The sequence below is a fragment of the Elaeis guineensis genome, chromosome 1 (genome assembly GCF_000442705.2).
Source record: "Elaeis guineensis isolate ETL-2024a chromosome 1, EG11, whole genome shotgun sequence".
NCBI classification, from domain to species: Eukaryota; Viridiplantae; Streptophyta; class Magnoliopsida; order Arecales; family Arecaceae; genus Elaeis; species Elaeis guineensis.
Genome location: NC_025993.2, coordinates 147749354 through 147768785, shown reverse-complemented (window position 1 = coordinate 147768785; position 19432 = coordinate 147749354). Strand labels below are relative to the sequence as shown.

The 19432-nt window shown below is 32.7% G+C and overlaps 1 non-coding gene across 1 annotated transcript; it reads left to right on the top strand.

The window, feature by feature from the left end:
• The first annotated feature begins 12787 nt into the window (after positions 1-12787).
• Positions 12788-12894, top strand: LOC140854966 (small nucleolar RNA R71). Its single transcript, XR_012138059.1, has one exon. It is a non-coding gene; the product is annotated as a small nucleolar RNA R71 (small nucleolar RNA).
• The last annotated feature ends 6538 nt before the right edge of the window (positions 12895-19432 follow it).

Genomic DNA, 19432 nt, shown 5'->3' with positions numbered 1-19432 from the left:
AGCAGATGCACAAGTAGAAATGCGATTAAATTCACTTGCATCTAGTGCACAATAAAGAACATTCATGGCTTTGGCATTTAATTGTGCCAATTTCTTGTCAACCTCATCCCATTCTTTCTCGGGTTTGGTTGATTCCTCACCATCTATAATCTTGGTGGGTGTGTGAGGACCATTCACTATGATACTCCACATATCATAGTCGAGTGCTTGTATGAAAATCTTCATCCGAGCTTTCCAATAGGTGTAATTAGACCCATTGAAAAGTGGAGGTCGGTTTGTTGATTGCCCCTCGGCTAGAGAAATACCGACATGGGTTGCCATAGATCTTTGGCTCTTTGATTGTTAGATCAAAGAAGGGCTAGAGCACCGGCTCTGATACCACTTGTTGCCCAGCTATGCAACCCAAGAGGGGGGGGTGAATTGGGTTTCTAAAAATTTTAAGCCCAACTGATTACTTATGAAGAACAAAACAAAGACTTTAAATCAATATTAATTACCTAAAGCAGTATTGCAAGGATATAATAAAAAATAAAGATAAAGCGATAAAGCACACCACAAACAAAGGATTTATAGTGGTTCGGTGCTAACCTTGCACCTACATCCACTCTCCAAGATCCTACTTGAATTTCAATCCACTATCCTTTGTATTCAACCCGAATACAAAACGTCGGAAACTCCGACACTAGCTATCCCAAGCTAGATCACTTGTTTCCCGGGTACAAGTAAACCCAAAACACTCCGATTTCAGGTTCGGATCAACCTTTCCTTGTTTTGGAAATCCTCCAAAAACAAGAACAAAAACTCACAAAGAGTTAGAAAATTTTGAGCACAGATTAATACAATAACAGCTCCTTAAATGAGCGAATATAATAATAAAAGCTTTACTCAAATGAAGAACCCCTTTTTCAGATTTTCTCAAAGTGGATGAACGCTTGAATGCTTGAGAAGAGGTTGATTGTTGATTGAAGATCTCTTGAAAGCTTTGAAAGATCTCTAGATCAAGGTTGAACACTAGGCGTGAAGATTCTCTCCTTGAAAGCTCTTGCTTTTCTCTTTCACACTCTCTCTGGTATATTGTGGATCCTCTCTCTTTTTCTTTTTGGATTTTTCGTTGATCTCAGGCTTTTTCTTGCAAATTTCGGATCCTCTCTTCTGTTCTTCTCTCTTTGATCTGCCGATTGATCTTCTTCTATTTCTCTTCAATTTGATCTGCTATTTAAACTGCAATTTCTTTCATCATTTTAAGCATTTTATAGCATTAGAAGCAAGAGAAAATAATTTAGGTAGATAAAGAGCCATTAGAGCAATTTTAGGAAGCATAAATGGCAATTAAAACGGGCAAAAAAATAGCCGTTGCTGACATTTTCCGTCGCAGGGGTCGACTCATGCATCAGGAGTCGACTCATGAGTCGACTTCTGTTGCACAGACCAGAAGGTCTGATTTCTGGATTTTTCGGCTCAAATCAGCAGAGGTCGACTCATGAGTCGACTCATGCCTTGTGGGTCGACTCATGAGTCGACTCACAGGTCGTGCCAAGTCAAAAATCCAGCGTGCCATGGAAATTTTTGCGTGCCAATCAGCTCACAGTGCCATGAGTTGACTCATGAGTCGACTCATGCACTTCAAACCTTCATAACTTCAAAAATATAAGTCCAAATACAATGAAATTTTACCAATAGTTTACAAATCATTTGTTCTATCAAATGATACTATCAAATCAGAATTTTAGTGAAATTATGATTTTGCCCTTGAAGAGCATAAGGACTTTTTCATTTTAAAATTATTTGTATCCCTTCAATCTGCTTTGTAATCATCAAAATCAATCTAGGAGCAACATAAGCTAACTTGATTGAGAATTAAGTTATCGATCAACAGGATTGAAGAGTTGACTATGTCTAGCTAGCACTACACATGAGATTCAGGTTCAATCCCGGGGATGAACTGTTGAGAAATATGTCCCAAAAATCAATCGTCAACCTGTTGACAGTTGAGCAACCTTGTATTGTAATTGATTTATTAATAAATAAAATATATTTTTGATATTTTTATCACAAGTTTTCATCTTTTAATGAACTCTATTGTTGTGATGAAGTTCTTAGGACTATTTAGGTTCGATAAAAAGAAGATTTACCGATTAGTCCTTAAAACTGTTCACGATCAAATGATAGGCTGTTAATAAGGATGACAGCCTCTATCGAGCATAGATCGCTGTAGGTCATATGGGTTGGTTGTCCTCTTAACCAAAGAGTGTGAAGATACTGGTATGGCATACAGATGAGATGTAAGGGTTCATCATTATTGAACGTGACCAACTCCAGAGATTTTGCTGTCGAGAATGTCTCTGATGGGATATAGGTATAAGTGTCTCTTAGACCTGAGATCATCTCAATGACTTGTAAGCAACTCACTGTGCTTTGATACTGAACTAACTGAATTTCTAATTCAGTGACGGAAGACTTCTGGACACAGTCAAGTAGAAGTCAGAGTGTGATCGAGATGGGATTGATCACTCTAAGAGTTGGAGAAGAATGAGTCGCTGTATTTCAATTTAACAAAATCTTAACCAGGATAATCCATCAGATAGATTTGATATTTTATAATACAATGTGGACAACCTAATCAGAGTTGACAGTTGAACTCTGAGGTATCCTATGAGCATTTTGGTCAAAGGGATGAATCATATGGAAACTATATCTACATGGGTTCTAAGGATGTTGTTCTACACATTCGACCTATCCGACCATCAGGTATCATTGCTAGATGATCACTTCGATTGGTACAAAAATTTATTTCTATACTACTGACTTAGGTTTGGACCTATGAGGTCACACACATTAGAGTTTATGATTTGATCGAATGGTTGATCAATGATTAAGAATCGTTCTAGGGTTAAATGATCAATGCAATTGACATTTAACCTAGTGCAAGTGTTGCAGGAGGATCGATTAGCAATTCGATTGCTAATTGACTTAATTTGATTAAGTCAATAGATTGAGATTAAGTTTAATTAAATATGATTTAATTAAATTTTGTTTGGACTTGATTGGATCAAATCCAATTGGTTTATTGGATAAGTCAAGTGCAAGAAAAAACTAGTCCTAGTTCAAATAGGACTTGGGTCAACCTAATTTCTAATTTGATTAAAAAATTAAATCTAATTTAAATCTAATTTAATCTGATTAAATTAGACTCTTAATTGGGTTAAGAATGTAATTAATTGTTGATTTAATTTTGGTTTGATTTGATTTGAGAAACCAAATTTGAATAAGTCATAGATTGAATTCTAGTAAGACTAGGATTCCACCTTACGCCACCTTAGCCCCCCACGCCCACTCTCTCTTATCCCACACCCACTCTCTCTTATTTTATGCGACAAAACCTCTCTCCCAAGTCATCATGCATGCCTAAAACTTTTCTCTTTTTCTTTGTTACATGGAATGTAGTTGTGGATCAAGTAAAAGTAGGAATTAGTTTGGATTCCAAATTCTATGAGATAGAGTTTTAGGAAACCAAAACTCTTTCCTTATGGCATAGATTTTATCCAAATTTTTTTTGATATTTTTATAGATTTTATGGTACGTAATATGCACCCTTTGCTGGTGGTCCATGACAGAAAAAGAAGGAGAGGACGCCCAAGAGTTGGGCACCCCTTATCTTGCCTTGTTTGGATAATCCTTGACTAGGTATTTGACCTAGATAAGGACTCTTCATATCTCTCTATTCAAAATGAATTTCCTCATAAAATTTTCATGGATTGTAAAGAATTAAGAGATCTTTGGGGCAACCAAAAAACAAGGATAAAAGTCTTGGGGCATGGAGATCTAATAGACATAAGACTAGGTGTCTGGGTTAGAGCAAAGAGAAGAAGAAGAGGGTCTTCTTCTAGAGTTGCTGGGTTCATCTCTTTTCTTTCTCCATCTGTAAGTTTTCTGAGAGTGTCTCATCTAAAACTCCTCCTACTTTTTATTTTTAGAAGAGTCCAAATCAAGAAGAAGGAGGTATCTGATCGACCGTCGAAGAAGGATCAGCGCAGTACTAGCATACTGTGCTGATTTTCTGGACCAGGACTTCTGATCGTGATTCGTGGGCTCGTGTGGATGACTCCTAGAGATCGAATGTATGTACGGCTCACAACATCATCCTCAAGCCCGGATCAGCAAAGTTAGAATGTCTAACTTGCAAGGTAATAGATCTGATCTATTATATTTTACATACATTAAATGTAGTATAGAAACATGTTGATATAATCAACATGTAGTTCTTGCTCTTTATATTTTAATTTCTGACTTAATGCCATATAATAATCATGTAATAGGATCTTAGATCTAGGGATTCTCTAATTTTATAAGATAAATTATGATTTATTTTAGTCTTGCACTGTCTGATTTTGTAAAAGTTTCAAGATCTAATCTTGAAACCCTAGATCTAGTTCCTTCAATTGATATCAGAGCCAGGTTGTTTATTACATGATTATTTATACATGCTTAGATTATTTCTTAAATTAGATCTAATTTATAATCTAATTATTAAATCTGAAATTAAAATTTTCAGATCAATCACGAACTGTAGGTTGTCCTACTGTAAGGTTTAACGTGCAAAGATTGTCCTAATTCGTGTAGATCTATCTTTAATCATAAATTTGTTAGACGTGATCTAGATTAAATTCATAATTTATAAGATTTAAAAGGTATTTTATATCTAAATAAAATCTCTTTGTTAATAATTCTCGCGCAAAGAACCATCATATATGATAGCCATTTCGCAAGTACACGAAATCGCTCAAGTAATATAATGATAAATAAGAGATCGTTCCCACGAGGACTGAGTTTAATTATCAAAAATAATGCTAATTTTACTAATATCTAAATGATCGAAACTGAATGATAATGAAAAATAAAATTAACTCTAAAGAACTCAATGAAAGCTGAATCAAAATTCGATTGATAAAGCACTAGGGTATATCTGATTTCACTTGGACAATTATCAATTTCAGCTATTCCGATTAATAATCCAAATTTAATTATTAATGCAAGGATAAATAATTCTAAATTATATATAATCTCTCCTGAGCCTTATTAAATATACTAATTAAAACCTATAATCTATCTTCCAATAGTAAAATAGATTCAATTAGTTCAATAAGCACAGTGATTATTTCCAAAATTTCACAGATCAAATCTTCTGCTCTCGCTCCAATTATTATTCCTATGATGTTTGTTATTAACTCTAATTTATAATCTTTTTTCCCAGTACAATTATAAATCGAAATCAATCAAGTACCAAAGATAATAATACTTAAAAGCATTAAGTGCAAATAACAAACAATTGCATTAACAAAGAAAATTAATACAAGATTCTGGAATTGAAATTAAATCCAAGCTACATCAGGTACCCTAGCTAGAAATTTAGCTTTTCATCATATCAAAATCAAACTCAAGTATACTTGAATAAAACTCCAAAATCATCCTAACAATGAGTTTAGAAAATAAATTCAAAGTAAACAAGAGAAAGAATTAAAAACTCTGAAGGAATTGCAGAGCCAAATGAATCCTCTCTTCAAATCTTCCAGATACTCCAAACTCTCCTTGCTTGATTTCTAGCTTTCAAAGATGATTCTCCTCTCCTCCTGCTGATGTTTTAGGATCCTTAAATAGGGCTAGGGCTAGGGTTAAGGTGGTATTTTTTCCATGATTTTATTCTATATATCATTCTTTTATTTGATATAGAATCTCTCCTCCTTTGGATAGGCTTTAAGCAACCACCAGCCATCTACTCCTTATGCTACCCAAATTTTCTGATTTTATTATGATTTCCATAGTAAAAGAAGGAAAGGAGGCATGGTTAATTAGAGGAGAAGAATTTCTTCCTTCTGGGTCCACAAAATCTGCAAAACAAAGTAAGGTTTCGGCTGCCCAAATCAAGTTTTCCAAGAATTGGTTCCAATTCTTTCTAGTTTGCTCCTCATGCAGAATTAGTTTGGACTCTGATTTTTTTTTATTTAATTCTTTCCAAGATAGCTCTTTGCCACCCAAAATTGGTTGCCATATCAATCTTTGTGCCAAGAAACACTAAGAAGAATCTGGGTGTATCGGGTGTTTCTTGTTGTGTCCAACATTGTTACCAACTTCAACCTACTGTAGCTACCTCATCTGGAATCCAAATTCAATTCTGTAAATTATGTTCCTTTCTTGCTTCTCTCAAAATTCTGTAGATCTAATCTTGCTCAATTTGGAGTCCTGTAGCTTGCCTTTTAGGGGTCCTCACACAAAATATCCAGAATTTAGATTGGTTGACTAGATGGGAGAGATTAACTGCTTGATTTATTTCCTGCACCTTCTATTTCTTTTCTGACTGATGATGCCAAAAAGGATAAGGTGTGGGGTCCATTGATATCTTGATTTGGTTATTCTCTTTGAGATGGACTCTGATTTTGATGTAAGACCTGATGACTCCGGATGACAAATCCTGCTGAATCGGACTCAACAATTTCACTTAATTTGACTTTAAAACATGGTTAAGCCCAATTAGGTGTGACCTGGCTCAATTACCTACAATTGACATAAAACATATCAGGTTCTTATATTTATTTAGTTAATTATTATACCAATTTCATCAAAATCATTAAAAACTAATAATAATAATTACTATAAAAATGCAATACATCAAATACCCCCAAACTTAAGTTTTTAGTTGTCCCCTAGCAAAAGAAAAAGTCCAAATCAAAAATGAAGAATCTCAAAAAATTAATGCTAAAAATTTATTTAACATTAATATACTCAAAATCCATCTAGACACAAAGGAGTAATACCCAAATGCCATGGCTTAACCACCTCAACCCAAAACCGAAAGGCAAACCCACAAGCTAACTATTCCAAACTCATTCATACTCAAACAAAATTATGCACAATCAATAGCTACCCTGCTTCCTTTAGGTTTTAATAAATAATTCGATTCAAACATCCAATCCTGAATGCAAAATCCTATCAGCCCATCTCCAATAGTGCAAACAACATACTCAAGAGATCAATAGGACTTTTTCGGGTTAAAAAAAATAGAAAGCAAGCAACAAGAATGATGGTTATGGTCACATAAGTGAAAATAAATCAACCACAATAAATTAGAGCATACTCAATTACTTATACTTTACATCCCTTCCTTTATTGTTTTATTTTATATTTTTAGAACAGCCTATACACTTTGGCACTCTTCCTTAAGTCATCATTTGCCTTTTTACGCGAATACCGATATTGACGATGAAGGCACCCGATTACTCAGCAAGTTATATACTCAAAGTGCTTTGTATACTCATAATTCAAGTCACTGTTTGAAGTAAAAGCAAACATGGGGCTCATGAATGCTCCTAGTTACTAGGCAACTTGAAACAGCGGAGTAGATTGTGTTTTTTTTTTTTTTTTTTGAATGGAAAAAAACTAAAAATTCAGTATGCTCTAACCATTATAATCAATTTATTCTCAAAAAATATGAACATAGATATGAGATAGGATGAAAAGAAAATACAAGGGGTCAAAAAGGATATGCTAAAGGAATGCCTATATCATTTCTCCCAAGTAAATTGTCTACATTTTATTGCAACAAAGCTCACAAATAGGATTGGCGAAGCAAAGTAACTATCTCCTATACGAGATTTTATTTAAGTATTTACAAGTTTAAAACAGTCAATCTCTGAATTTGACTTCCAAATTTAAAGCTAAGATAGCCAAACAATAACACAAAAGTAAAATTGTCCCCCTCTATATCCTTACAAGTGATCAATGAATCAACATTCTAATTTTTTTTTAATTAAATTTTATTAAAAAAAAGAAAAGATGCAAACATAATGGCAATCCTATATTATTAACAGAAATGCTCATGCAAATGCATCCCCAAATCTGAATTGGACATTGTGCTTATGACAAGATCATCATCACAATACATATTATAGCAAGGCATTCTTAAAGGTTAGGGGTACTCCCCTTTGTAGCGTGCCTATGTGCTTGTGCGAGTTTGCAACTCATCCTCAGTCATTTCATCTCTCTTGTCTTCTTCAATGTGCCTACAAAAAGTGAACAACGTCCATTCAAACCTTGAAAATATAGTGAGGATTAAAATTGACTCAAAAAATAAAGAAAATAAAAAGAATTTGCTTGGGTTGCCTCCCAAGAAGCGCTAGTTTATAGTCGTTAGCTTGACTATCCCAATGCATTATGTCAGTGATATGGAGTTTTTGGTTGCTCAAATCCTCCATCTATGTATTCCTTCAACCTTTGCCCATTGACCTTGAAGGTCCTATCACCACTCTTCAGCTCAACAGCTCATGTGAAAAACTTGTATAATCTCAAATGGACCTGACCACCTAGACCGGAGCTTGCCTGGAAATAGCTTTAGGCAGGAGTTATACAGCAACACCTTTTGTCTGCTTGAAATTCAGCCTCACAATATGTTGTCATGCCATCTTTTCGTTCTCTCCTTGTAAATTCTTGCATTTTCATATGCATGGAGGCGGAACTCATCAAGTTCATTAAGCTATAATGACCTTTTCTCCCCAGCAGCTTCCATATTGAAATTTAGCAACCTAGTTGCCCAGTAAGCTCGATGCTCTAGCTCCACAGGTAAATGACATGCTTTTCCATAAATAGACGATACGGAGACATCCCAATTGGTTTTGAATGCTGTTCTATATGCCCATAACGCATCATCTAATTTTAGGGACCAGTCCTTTCTTGATGAGTTGACAGTAGTCTCCAATATTCTTTTAATTTCACGTTGGAGATCTCTACTTGTCCACTTGTTTGGGGATGATATGGTGTTCCTACACGATGAGTAACACCATATTTTATCAATAGAGAATCCAAATAACGATTACAAAAATGCTTACCTCCATCCGTGATGATAGCCTTGGAATACCAAAGTGTGTGAATATGTATTTCTTTAAGAACTTGAGCACACTCTTGGCATCATTAGAGGGAAGTGCTACTGCCTCAATCCATTTGGATACATAATCCACCGCCACTAGGATGTATTGATTTGAATGAGAAGGTGGAAAAGCCCCATAAAATCTAATCTCACACATCGAACAGTTCTACTTCAAGGATATTGGTTAGTGGCATTTCTGTCTAAAAAAAATATTTTCAGTTCTTTGACATCGGTCACAAGAAGAAACAAAAGCAATAGCATCTTTAAACAGGTTAGGCCAATAAAAACCACACTGTAATACTTTAGCAGCTGTTTTGTTGGGTCCAAAATGGCCTCCACACTCTAATGAATGGCAATGTTTTAAAATATTTTTAATTTCATTATCAGGCACACATTTCCTAATAAGCTGATTTGGATAATACTTATATAAATATGGATCCTCCCAAAAATAATATTTTGCATCATGTAAAAATTTTTTTTTTGCTGGTAATTAAATTCAGGAGGAATAATATCACATGCCTTAAAATTAACAATATCAGCATACCAGGGTGTACTAGATGTGAGTAATGCAAATAATTGCTCATCAGGAAATGACTCATTAATGGGTACCTCAGTGTTCTCAATTTCTTTACTTAACTCTAACCGAGACAAGTGATCTGCTACAAGATTTTTTGCTCCTTTCTTATCCCTAATCTCCAAGTCAAATTCCTGCAATAAGAGCACCCAACGAATTAGTCTCGGTTTCGCATCCTTTTTTTCAAGTAAATATTTAATTACTGAGTGATCAGTATAAACTATTATTTTTGCTCCTATAAGATATGGCCTAAATTTATCAAAAGCAAAAACAATGGCGAGCAACACTTTCTCTGTGGTGGCATAGTTCAACTGTGCATTATTCAGTGTTCGACTCGCATAGTACACCACATGAAGTCTATTCTCCTTTCTTTGTCCCAAGACTGCTCCTATAGCATAGTCGCTTGCATCACACATGAGTTCAAATGGTAGATTCTAGTCAGGTGCAGTGATGATAGGAGCTGAGATTAATTCTCTCTTTAACCTGTTAAAAGCAACCAAACACTCATCAGTAATTTTAAAAGGTGCATCCTTGATCAATAAATTACAAAGAGGTTTGGTAATTTTAGAGAAGTCTTTTATAAATCTTCTATAGAAGCCAACATGCCCTAAGAAACTCCTCACTCCTTTAATAGATGTTGGTGGTGGTAATTTCTCAATGACCTCCACCTTTACTTTGTCTACTTCTATCTCTCTAGATGAAATCTTATGGCCTAAAACTACTCCTTCCTGCACCATAAAATGATATTTCTCCCAGTTCAACACAAGATTAGTTTCTTCACAATGCTGTAGAACTTGGAAGAGATTAGTCAAACACATATCAAAAGAAAGACCAAAAATTGAAAAATCATCCATAAAGATTTCAATGAATTTTTCAATCATATCAAAGAATATAGACATCATACATCTTTGAAAAGTTGCAGGTGCATTACATAACCCAAATGACATTCTCCTATATGCAAATGTTCCATATGGACAAGTAAATATAGTTTTTTCTTGATCCTCAGGTACAATAGGAATTTGAAAATATCCTGAATAACCATCTAAAAAATAGTAGAAGGGATATCCGGACAATCTCTCAAGCATCCGGTCAATAAAAGGCAAAGAAAAATGGTCCTTTCGTGTGGCTTTGTTTAACTTCCTATAATCAATATACACACGCCAACCAGTGACTGTTCTAGTGGGTATCAGCTCATTTTTATTATTTGTAATAACAGTCATTCCCCCTTTCTTAGGAACTACTTGAACAGGACTCACCCAACTACTATCAGAAATAGGGTAGATAATTTCTGCATCAAGTAATTTCATTACTTCAGCTCTAACTACTTCCTTCATATTAGGATTTAACCTACGTTGATGCTCAATTGAAGGTTTGTAGTTTTCTTCCATTAAAATTTTATGCATGCATATACTGGGACTAATTCCCTTAATATCATCAATAGACCAGCCTAGTTCTTTCTTATGCTTTTTCAACACATGCAATAATTTTTTCTCTTGTTCAGCAGATAAATGAGCAGATATAATGACAGAAAAAATAGATGAGTCTCCCAAGAATGCATATCTTAAGTGAGAAGGGAGCTACTTAAGCTCAAGCTTGGGGTTTGGCTTAGCCTATACTGAATTCTGTATTTTCTCAATATCATTTAATACATCAACATGCTGTTTATTTTTAACACCATCAATCAAGTCATATTCAGAATTATCAATTATTTCACTAACAAATTTATTAATCACATCTAATCTAAAATATTCATCATTCTCAAGAGGATATTTAGAATAATTAAGCACGTTAAAAATTACCTCTTCTTGTCCCACTCTTAAAGTAAGCTTACTCTCATGGACATCTATAAGTGCCTTGCCAGTTGTAAGGAATAGACGCCCCAATATCAAAGGAACCTCTCTATCTTCCTCCATATCCAAGACAATGAAACCCACTGGGAAGATAAAATTTATCCACCTTGACTAATACATCCTCCACTATGCCTTTAGGATATGTCACCGATCGATCAGCTAGTTGTAATGAGACACTAGTCGGTTTCACATCCCCTAGTCCAAGCTTCTTGAAAACAGATAAAAGGCATTAAGTTAATGCTAGCACCTAAATCGCACAATGCTTTAGTGAATTCGATATTGCCAATATTGCATGGAATTGTAAAACTCTCTGGATCCTTTAATTTTGATGGCAACTTGTTCTGAATGATTGCACTGCACTCTTCAGTGAGCATGACTGTCTCATGGTCCACTAGCCTTCTCTTTTTGGAAAGGATGTCCTTCAAGAATTTGGCATAGCTAGGCATCTGAGCTAATGCCTCCGCAAATGAAATATTTATGTGTAGTTTCTTGAAGACCTCCAAAAACTTCAGAAAGTTCTTGTCATCCTTACTTTACTTGAGCCTTTGAGGAAAAGGAACTGGTGGATTGTAGGGCTTTACTGGCTCTTTCTTTTTCTCTTTTAGCTTCTCTTTGACCATAGTCTCTTCTTGAGTTTGTTCCTTTACTTGTTCTTTAACAGGCTCTTTCTCTTGTTGTTCCCCTAGTTATTTTCCACTCCTCAAGATAATTGTCTTCACATGCTCCTTCGGGTTCGTTTCAGTATTGCTAGGCAATGACCCTTGAGTTCTGTTAGCTACCATGTTGGCCAACTGTCCCATTTGTATTTCCAAATTTTTAATGGCAGCTTGCTGGTTTTGAAAGTTTTCCTTAGTTTCACCCATGAAATCAGTAGTGGCCTTGGTGAGAGTTGCAACCAATTCTTCCAGGTTAGACTTCTTTTCTTGCTGTGAAAAATTAGGTGATCCTCTATTCTGATAATTCTATTATTGCTGTTGATTTTCCCAGGAGAAATTTGGATGGTTATTCCAGGCAGGTGTGTAGGTGTTTGAGTATGGATTGTTCTGTTCCCTTCCTTGGTTTGCCACATATTGCACTTGTTCTTGTACTGGAGGCATGAATGAGCTGTCAATCGGGCAATCTCGAGTAGCATGTTGCCCAGTACACATCTCACAGGTCTGCACACAAGTATTGACAGCATTAATAGATAAATGATCTAATTTTTTGAAAAGAGTGTCTACCTTTGCATTGAGTGTAGTAATAGCATCTATCTCATGAACCCCAGCAGGTCTTCTCGCCATGTTTCTCTCATTGGGCCATTGGTAATTGTTGTTGGCCATTTCCTCCAAAAGATCATAGGCCTCATCAAACGACTTCCCCATCAATGAACCTCCAGCAGCAGCATCAATATTAATTCTGGTATGGTTGTTCAGCCCATTGTAAAAGGTTTGCACAACCAACCATTTAGACAGCCCATGGTGTGGACACTTCCTAAGCAGATCCTTGAACCTTTCCCAGGCTTCATATAAGGTCTCTATGTCGAATTGCACGAAGGTTTTGATGTCATTCCTCAACTTGGCAGTCTTAGCAGGTGGAAAGAATTTTACCAAAAATTTTTGTGCTAAGTCATTCCAAGTGGTGATCGAGCCAGCAGGAAGAGACTGTAACCATGCTTTAGCTTTGTCTCTAAGTGAAAATGGGAACAATCTTAACCGAATTGCATCATCTGACACTCCATTATGCTTAAGGGTATCACATATCTCCAAGAAGTTTGCAATGTGCGCATTAGGGTCATCATTGGGCAATCTTCCAAACTGAACTGCTGTCTGGATCATTCGGATCAAAGCAGGCTTGATCTCAAAGTTGTTTGCTTGCACAGGTGGTCTTGTGATGCTAGATGAAGCTCCATTCACGGTAGGCATGGCATAATCCCGCAGTGCCCTGGGGTTTGCCTCTCTAGCAACTTCATTATTCTCTACTAGGATTACTTCTCTCCTTGGATCTTCAGCTATTTCTGGATCTATTTTTGCCTCAGATTTCTTCCCTTCTCTGACGGATTTAATGTTTTGTTTACAAGTGCATTCAATTTCTTGACTTGAAATGGGATTTGATTCAATTCTCACAAGTCGACCCGATTCTCTTTTCCAAGTTGTAATTTTGAAAGATTATTATCTTTTTTTTTTTAAGAGAAGAGAGAAGAGGAAAGAGAGAGAAAAGAGTTCTAGAGATGAGTCCTAAGGAGTCCTAAATCTGGAGATGAAAGAGAAAAGTGTTTTAATTAGGTTTAAATTTTAATGGCAAACAAGTTAGCACAAAATGGACTTTCTATCCTAGGGTTAACCTAGATCTAGACAGCTCCTAACTGTTCCAAGATCGCCTTCAAGCACTCCAAGCCCAAAACTGACTAACTATCTCGGTCAGGTAAGTGTAAGATGTGGGAGATCCCCTGCTTGTTGTTTTCCTTAAATACCAACTGAGTTGGCCAGGTCAGACAACGGAACTAATTGAAAACCACCTTCTTAAACCACTTGCCTTAGACACCGAGCAATTAATCAATTCGAACCCGATCTAACTTTAGGGCTTTCTTGTCCTATTAAGCTCGAATATCCTAGGGCCAACGTTTAATTGATTTTAGATTAAGGTCTAGGTTATGCAGGATGAAGGATGTAGTTTTTGGGCTAAGGAAAGGTGATTAAATCCCCACCTTATCTGATTAATGGGTTAAGTGCCCTTAAAGTTAATTATGGAGATGCAATGCAAAGAAACAAGATGTCCAATCAAGTTTGATTTTTTTTTTTTATTTTTGGTTATACTATATTAGTTAAGTGTTATGAAATATCAGTGATTTTTTTTTAAATATCTAAAAAATAAAATATCTAGATTACTAGTAAAATCAACTATTCTTGATATTAAAGCACCAGTCCCCGGCAACGGTGCCAAAAACTTGTTAGCCTATTTCGCAAGTGCACGAAATCGCTCAAGTAATATAATGATAAATAAGAGATCGTTCCCATGAGGACTGAGTTTAATTATCAAAAATGAATGCTAATTTTACTAATATCTAAATGATCGAAACTGAATGACAGTGGAAAATAAAATTAACTCTAAAGAACTCAATGAAAGCTGAATCAAAATTCGATTGATAAAGCACTAGGGTATATCTGATTTCACTTGGACCAATTATCAATTCCAGCTATTCTGATTAATAATCCAAATTTAATTATTAATACAAGGATAAATAATCCTAAATTATTTAATAATCTCTTTCGAGTCTTATTAAATATACTAATTAAAACTTATAATCTATCTTCCAATAGTAAAATAGATTTCAATTAGTTCAATAAGCACAGTGATTATTTTTAAGATCCCACAGGTCAAATCTTCTGCTCCCGCTCTAATTATTATTCCTATGATGTTTGTTATTAACTCTAATTTATAATCTTCCTTCCCAGTACCAATTATAAATCGAAATCAATCAAGTACCAAAGATAATAATACTTAAAAGCATTAAATACAAATAACAAACAATTGCATTAACAAAGAAAATTAATATAAGATTCTAAAATTAAAATTAAATCCAAGCTACATCAGGTACCCTAGCTAGAAATTTAGCTTTTCATCATATCAAAATCAAACTCAAGTTTACTTGAATAAAACTCCAAAATCATTCTAACAATGAGTTCTAAAAAATAAATTCAAAGTAAACAAAAGAAAGAATTAAAAACTCTGAAGGAATTGCAGAGCTGAATGAATCCTCTCTTCAAATCTTCCAGATACTCCAAACTCTCCTTGCTTGATTTCTAACTTTCAAAGATGATTCTCCTCTCCTTTTTGCTGGTGTTTTTCGATCCTTAAATAGGGCTAGGGCTAGGGTTAAGGTGGTATTTTTTCTATGATTTTATTCTATATATCATTCTTTCTATTTGGTATAGAATCTCTCCTCCTTTGGATAGGCTTTAAGCAACCACCAGCCATCTACTCCTTATGCTGTCCAAATTTTCTGATTTTATTCTGATTTCTATAGTAAAAGAAGGAAAGGAGGCATGGTTAATTAGAGAAGAAGAATTTTTTCCTTCTTCAACCTTTCTGAGTCCATAAAATCTGCAAAACAAAGTAAGGTTTCGGCTGTCCAAATCAAGTTTTTCAAGAATTAGTTCCAATTCTTTCTAAATTTGCTCCTCATACAGAATTAGTTTGGACCCTGATTTTCTTTCATTTAATTCTTTCCAAGATAGCTCTTTGCCACCCAAAATTAGTTGCCATATCAGATCTTTGTGTCAAGAAACACTAAGAAGAATCTGGATGTATCGGGTGTTTCTTGTTGTGTCCAACATTGTTACCAACTTCAACCTACTGTAGCCACCTCATCTAGAATCCAAATTCAATCCTGTAAATTATGTTACTTTCTTGCTTCTCTCAAAATTCTGTAGGATCTAATTTTACTCAATTTAGAGTCCTGTAGCTTGTCTTTTAGGGGTCCTCATACCAAAATATCCAGAATTTAGATTGGTTGACTAGATGGGAGAGATTAACTGCTTGATTTATTTTCTGCACCTCTAGTTTCTTTTCTGGCTGATGATGCCAAAAAGGATAAGGTGTGGGGTCCATTGATATCTTGATTTGGTTATTCTGCTTTGAGATGGACTCTGATTTTGATGCAAGACCTGATGACTCTGGATGACAAACCCTGCTGAATCGGACTCAACCAATTTCACTTAATTTGACCTTTAAAACATGGTTAAGCCCAATTAGGTGTGACCTGGCTCAATTACCTACAATTGATATAAAACATATCAGGTTCTTACATTTATTTAGTTAATTATTATATCAATTTTATTAAAATTATTAAAAACTAATAATAATAATTACTATAAAAATGCAATACATCAGTATGATTATTGGACATCCGTCAATGATCTTTACAGTAGTATGAATAAATCCATTTCATAAGTGGACCAAGGGACTTCTGGAAAGAGCTTCGTAATGGAGTCCAAGAAGCTATGGTACCGTATCGGCCCCGCCGTCTTCCCCTCCATATGCTAGTGCTCCTTAGGTGGGATCATTCAGATGTTTGCCAAGCAAGTTGGCATGCTCGAGTTTGCCATCATCTTTATCGAGAACTTTATCATCATCTACTTCTCGATGTGGATGAAAAGTGTGGATCAAGCTTTTACCCCTGGCAATTTTCTCACAATTTTTTTTCCTACTAAATGATAGTTAACTGTGATTATATATTTAATAAAAATTAATTTTTTATGGATAATGTGTTGAGTTTTTATTGTTTCTGTCCACATCCCACGTTAATCAGATTTCATGGATAATGTATCGAGGTTTTATTGATTTTGTCCGTATCCGACGTGATGGAATCATTATGTCTGAATAATTTAAATTATTTAAATAATTTAAAAAAAATTTATTAAAATTTTTAACTTATTTACAAAAATAATATAAATCTATAACACATCATTTGAAATGGTGTTTCATAGCCGCTATGTCACCACCCTCTCTGCTCTACATGAATGCTCAAAAAAAAAAAATTAAAGTCGTCATTTGAAATGGCATTTTTGAAAATGCCATTTTCAATGACTTTTTCAAAAACACCATTTCAAATGACAACTTTAATTATTTACTTTCAAAAAAAAATAAAAAAATAAAAATTATAATTTTAAATTTATAAAAAAATAAAAATTTTAATTTTGATTTGAATAAAAATCATCCTTTTAAATTACTTTCTCCATTTCAAATTAATTTTTTTAAAAAATATCTAAAAAAATAAAAATTATAAATCAAAATTTTAAGAAAATAAAAATTTTAATTTTAATTCAAATAAAAATTATTATTTCAAATTAGTATCCCCATTTCAAATTAATTTTTTTAAAAAATATCTAAAAAAATACATCCAAAAAATAAAAAAATAAAAAATATCATAAAAATAAGAAAAAAATAAAAATTCTAATTCTAATTTTTTTAAAAAATAAAAATTTTAATTTTAATTCAAATAAAAATCACCATTTCAAATTAGTATCCCTATTTTAAATTAATTTTTTAAAAAAATCTAAAATAAAAAATACCTCAAAAAAAATAAAAAAAATAAAAACCAACATAAAAAAGGAAAAATCGAAAAAAATAAGAATTATATTTCTAAATTTTGAAAAAAATAAAAATTTTAATTTTAATTCAAATAAAAAATACCATTTCAAATTACTTTCCTCATTTCAAATTAATTTTTTTTAAAATATCTCAAAAAAAGAGAAAAATTACCTAAAAAATAAAAAAAACCATAAAAATAAAAAAATAAAAAAAATTATAATTATAAATTTAAATTATAAAAAAATTAAATTTTTTTTATAATTTAAAAAAATTGCTATTTCAAATTACTTTCTCCATTTCAAATTAATTTTGTTAATAAAATATCCAAAAAAAATACCTCAAAAAAATTAAAAAAAATAAAAAAACCATAAAAAAAAAAATGAGGAAAAATTGAAAAAAAATTAAAATTAAAATTTTAAATTTAAAAAAATAAAAATTTTAATTCTGAGACAGATGAGACACATGAGACTCTGTATGTCCATATCCATAAAGCATAATATCCGATCACTTGAAATGATGTTTTAAAAAATAGACTTAAATATAAAAAAAATAAAAAATATATAAATTTTAAATTTTAAAAATAAAAAAATTAAAAAATTAAAAATTATAATTCTAAATTTTAAAAAAATAAAAATTTTAAATTTAGTTAAAATAAATTTTAATTAAAAAAAATAAAATAAAAATTTTAATTTTAATTTACATAAATTTTAAAAAAAGAGAAAAAAATAGAAAATTAATTCGTACCATTCCCATACCGACTTCTAGCAGCCCAAACTGTATCGCACTGAGCGGTTGGTAAAAGCACCATAATATACCGGAACCTTACCGACCTATACCGATAAAATTTGAAATGGTGATAGTAATTTGCAATGATAATTTTTATTTGAATTAAAATTAAAATTTTTATTTTTTTAAATTAAAAAATATAATTTTTATTTTTTCTTATTTTTTTCTTATTTTTTATTTTTTTATGATATTTTTTATTTTTTTTATTTTTTTGATTTTTTTATCTTATTTGAGATATTTTATTAAAAAATTAATTTGAAATAGGGAAAGTAATTTGAAACGGTGATTTTTTTTTGAATTCAAATTAAAACTTTTATTTTTTTAAAAATTTAAAATTATAATTTTATTTTTTTTCATTTTTTTCCCATTTTTTTCCTTTTTTTATGGCATTTTTTTAGGTACTTTTTCTCTTTTTTGGGGTATTTTATTAAAAGAATTAATTTGAAATGAGGAAAGTAATTTGAAACGAAAAATTTTTTTGAATTCAAATTTAAATTTTTATTTTTTTTATAATTTAAAATTTTATTTTTTTTAATTTTTTATCATTTTTCTCTATTTTTTATCATTTTTTTCCTATTTTTATGGTTTTTTTTATTTTTTAGGTTTTTTAGGATATTTTTAAAAAAATTAATTTGAAATAATGATTTTTATTTGAATCAAAATTAAAATTTTTATTTTTTTATAAATTTAAAATTATAATTATAATTTTTATTTTTTTATTTTTAAAAAAAATTAAAGTCGTTGTTTGAAATGGCGTTTTCAAAAACGTCATTTCAAACGGTGACTTTAATTTTTTTTTTTTTGAACGTGAACGTGAAGCAGAGAAAATGATGACGTGAAAGTTATAAAACGTCATTTTAAATATCATTTTATAAAATTATATTATTTTTATAAATAAATAAAAAATATATTATTTTAATAAATAATTTTTTTAAAAATTATTTAAATAATAAACTCTAATTCCTCCCTCAGGTGAACTGGCGCTGAATTCTAGCGGCTGGCTTGAAGGCAACCCGTACTAAAAGTTCCCTCCGCCAAGCTACCCATAACTTGCTCGTTGAAGTCCGGCTAGCAGCTGACCATCACCGGTTGCCCAACTAAGTGGCACATATAGGTGCCAGTTTCTCCATACCTTTGTTTCCTCCTGGCGCTCAATGCCGGTGACAGTTCACCTGAATCGTACCAAGCCCGGAGCACGTAATAAATCAATAACATATCTTCGCCACCTAACCTGGGGAA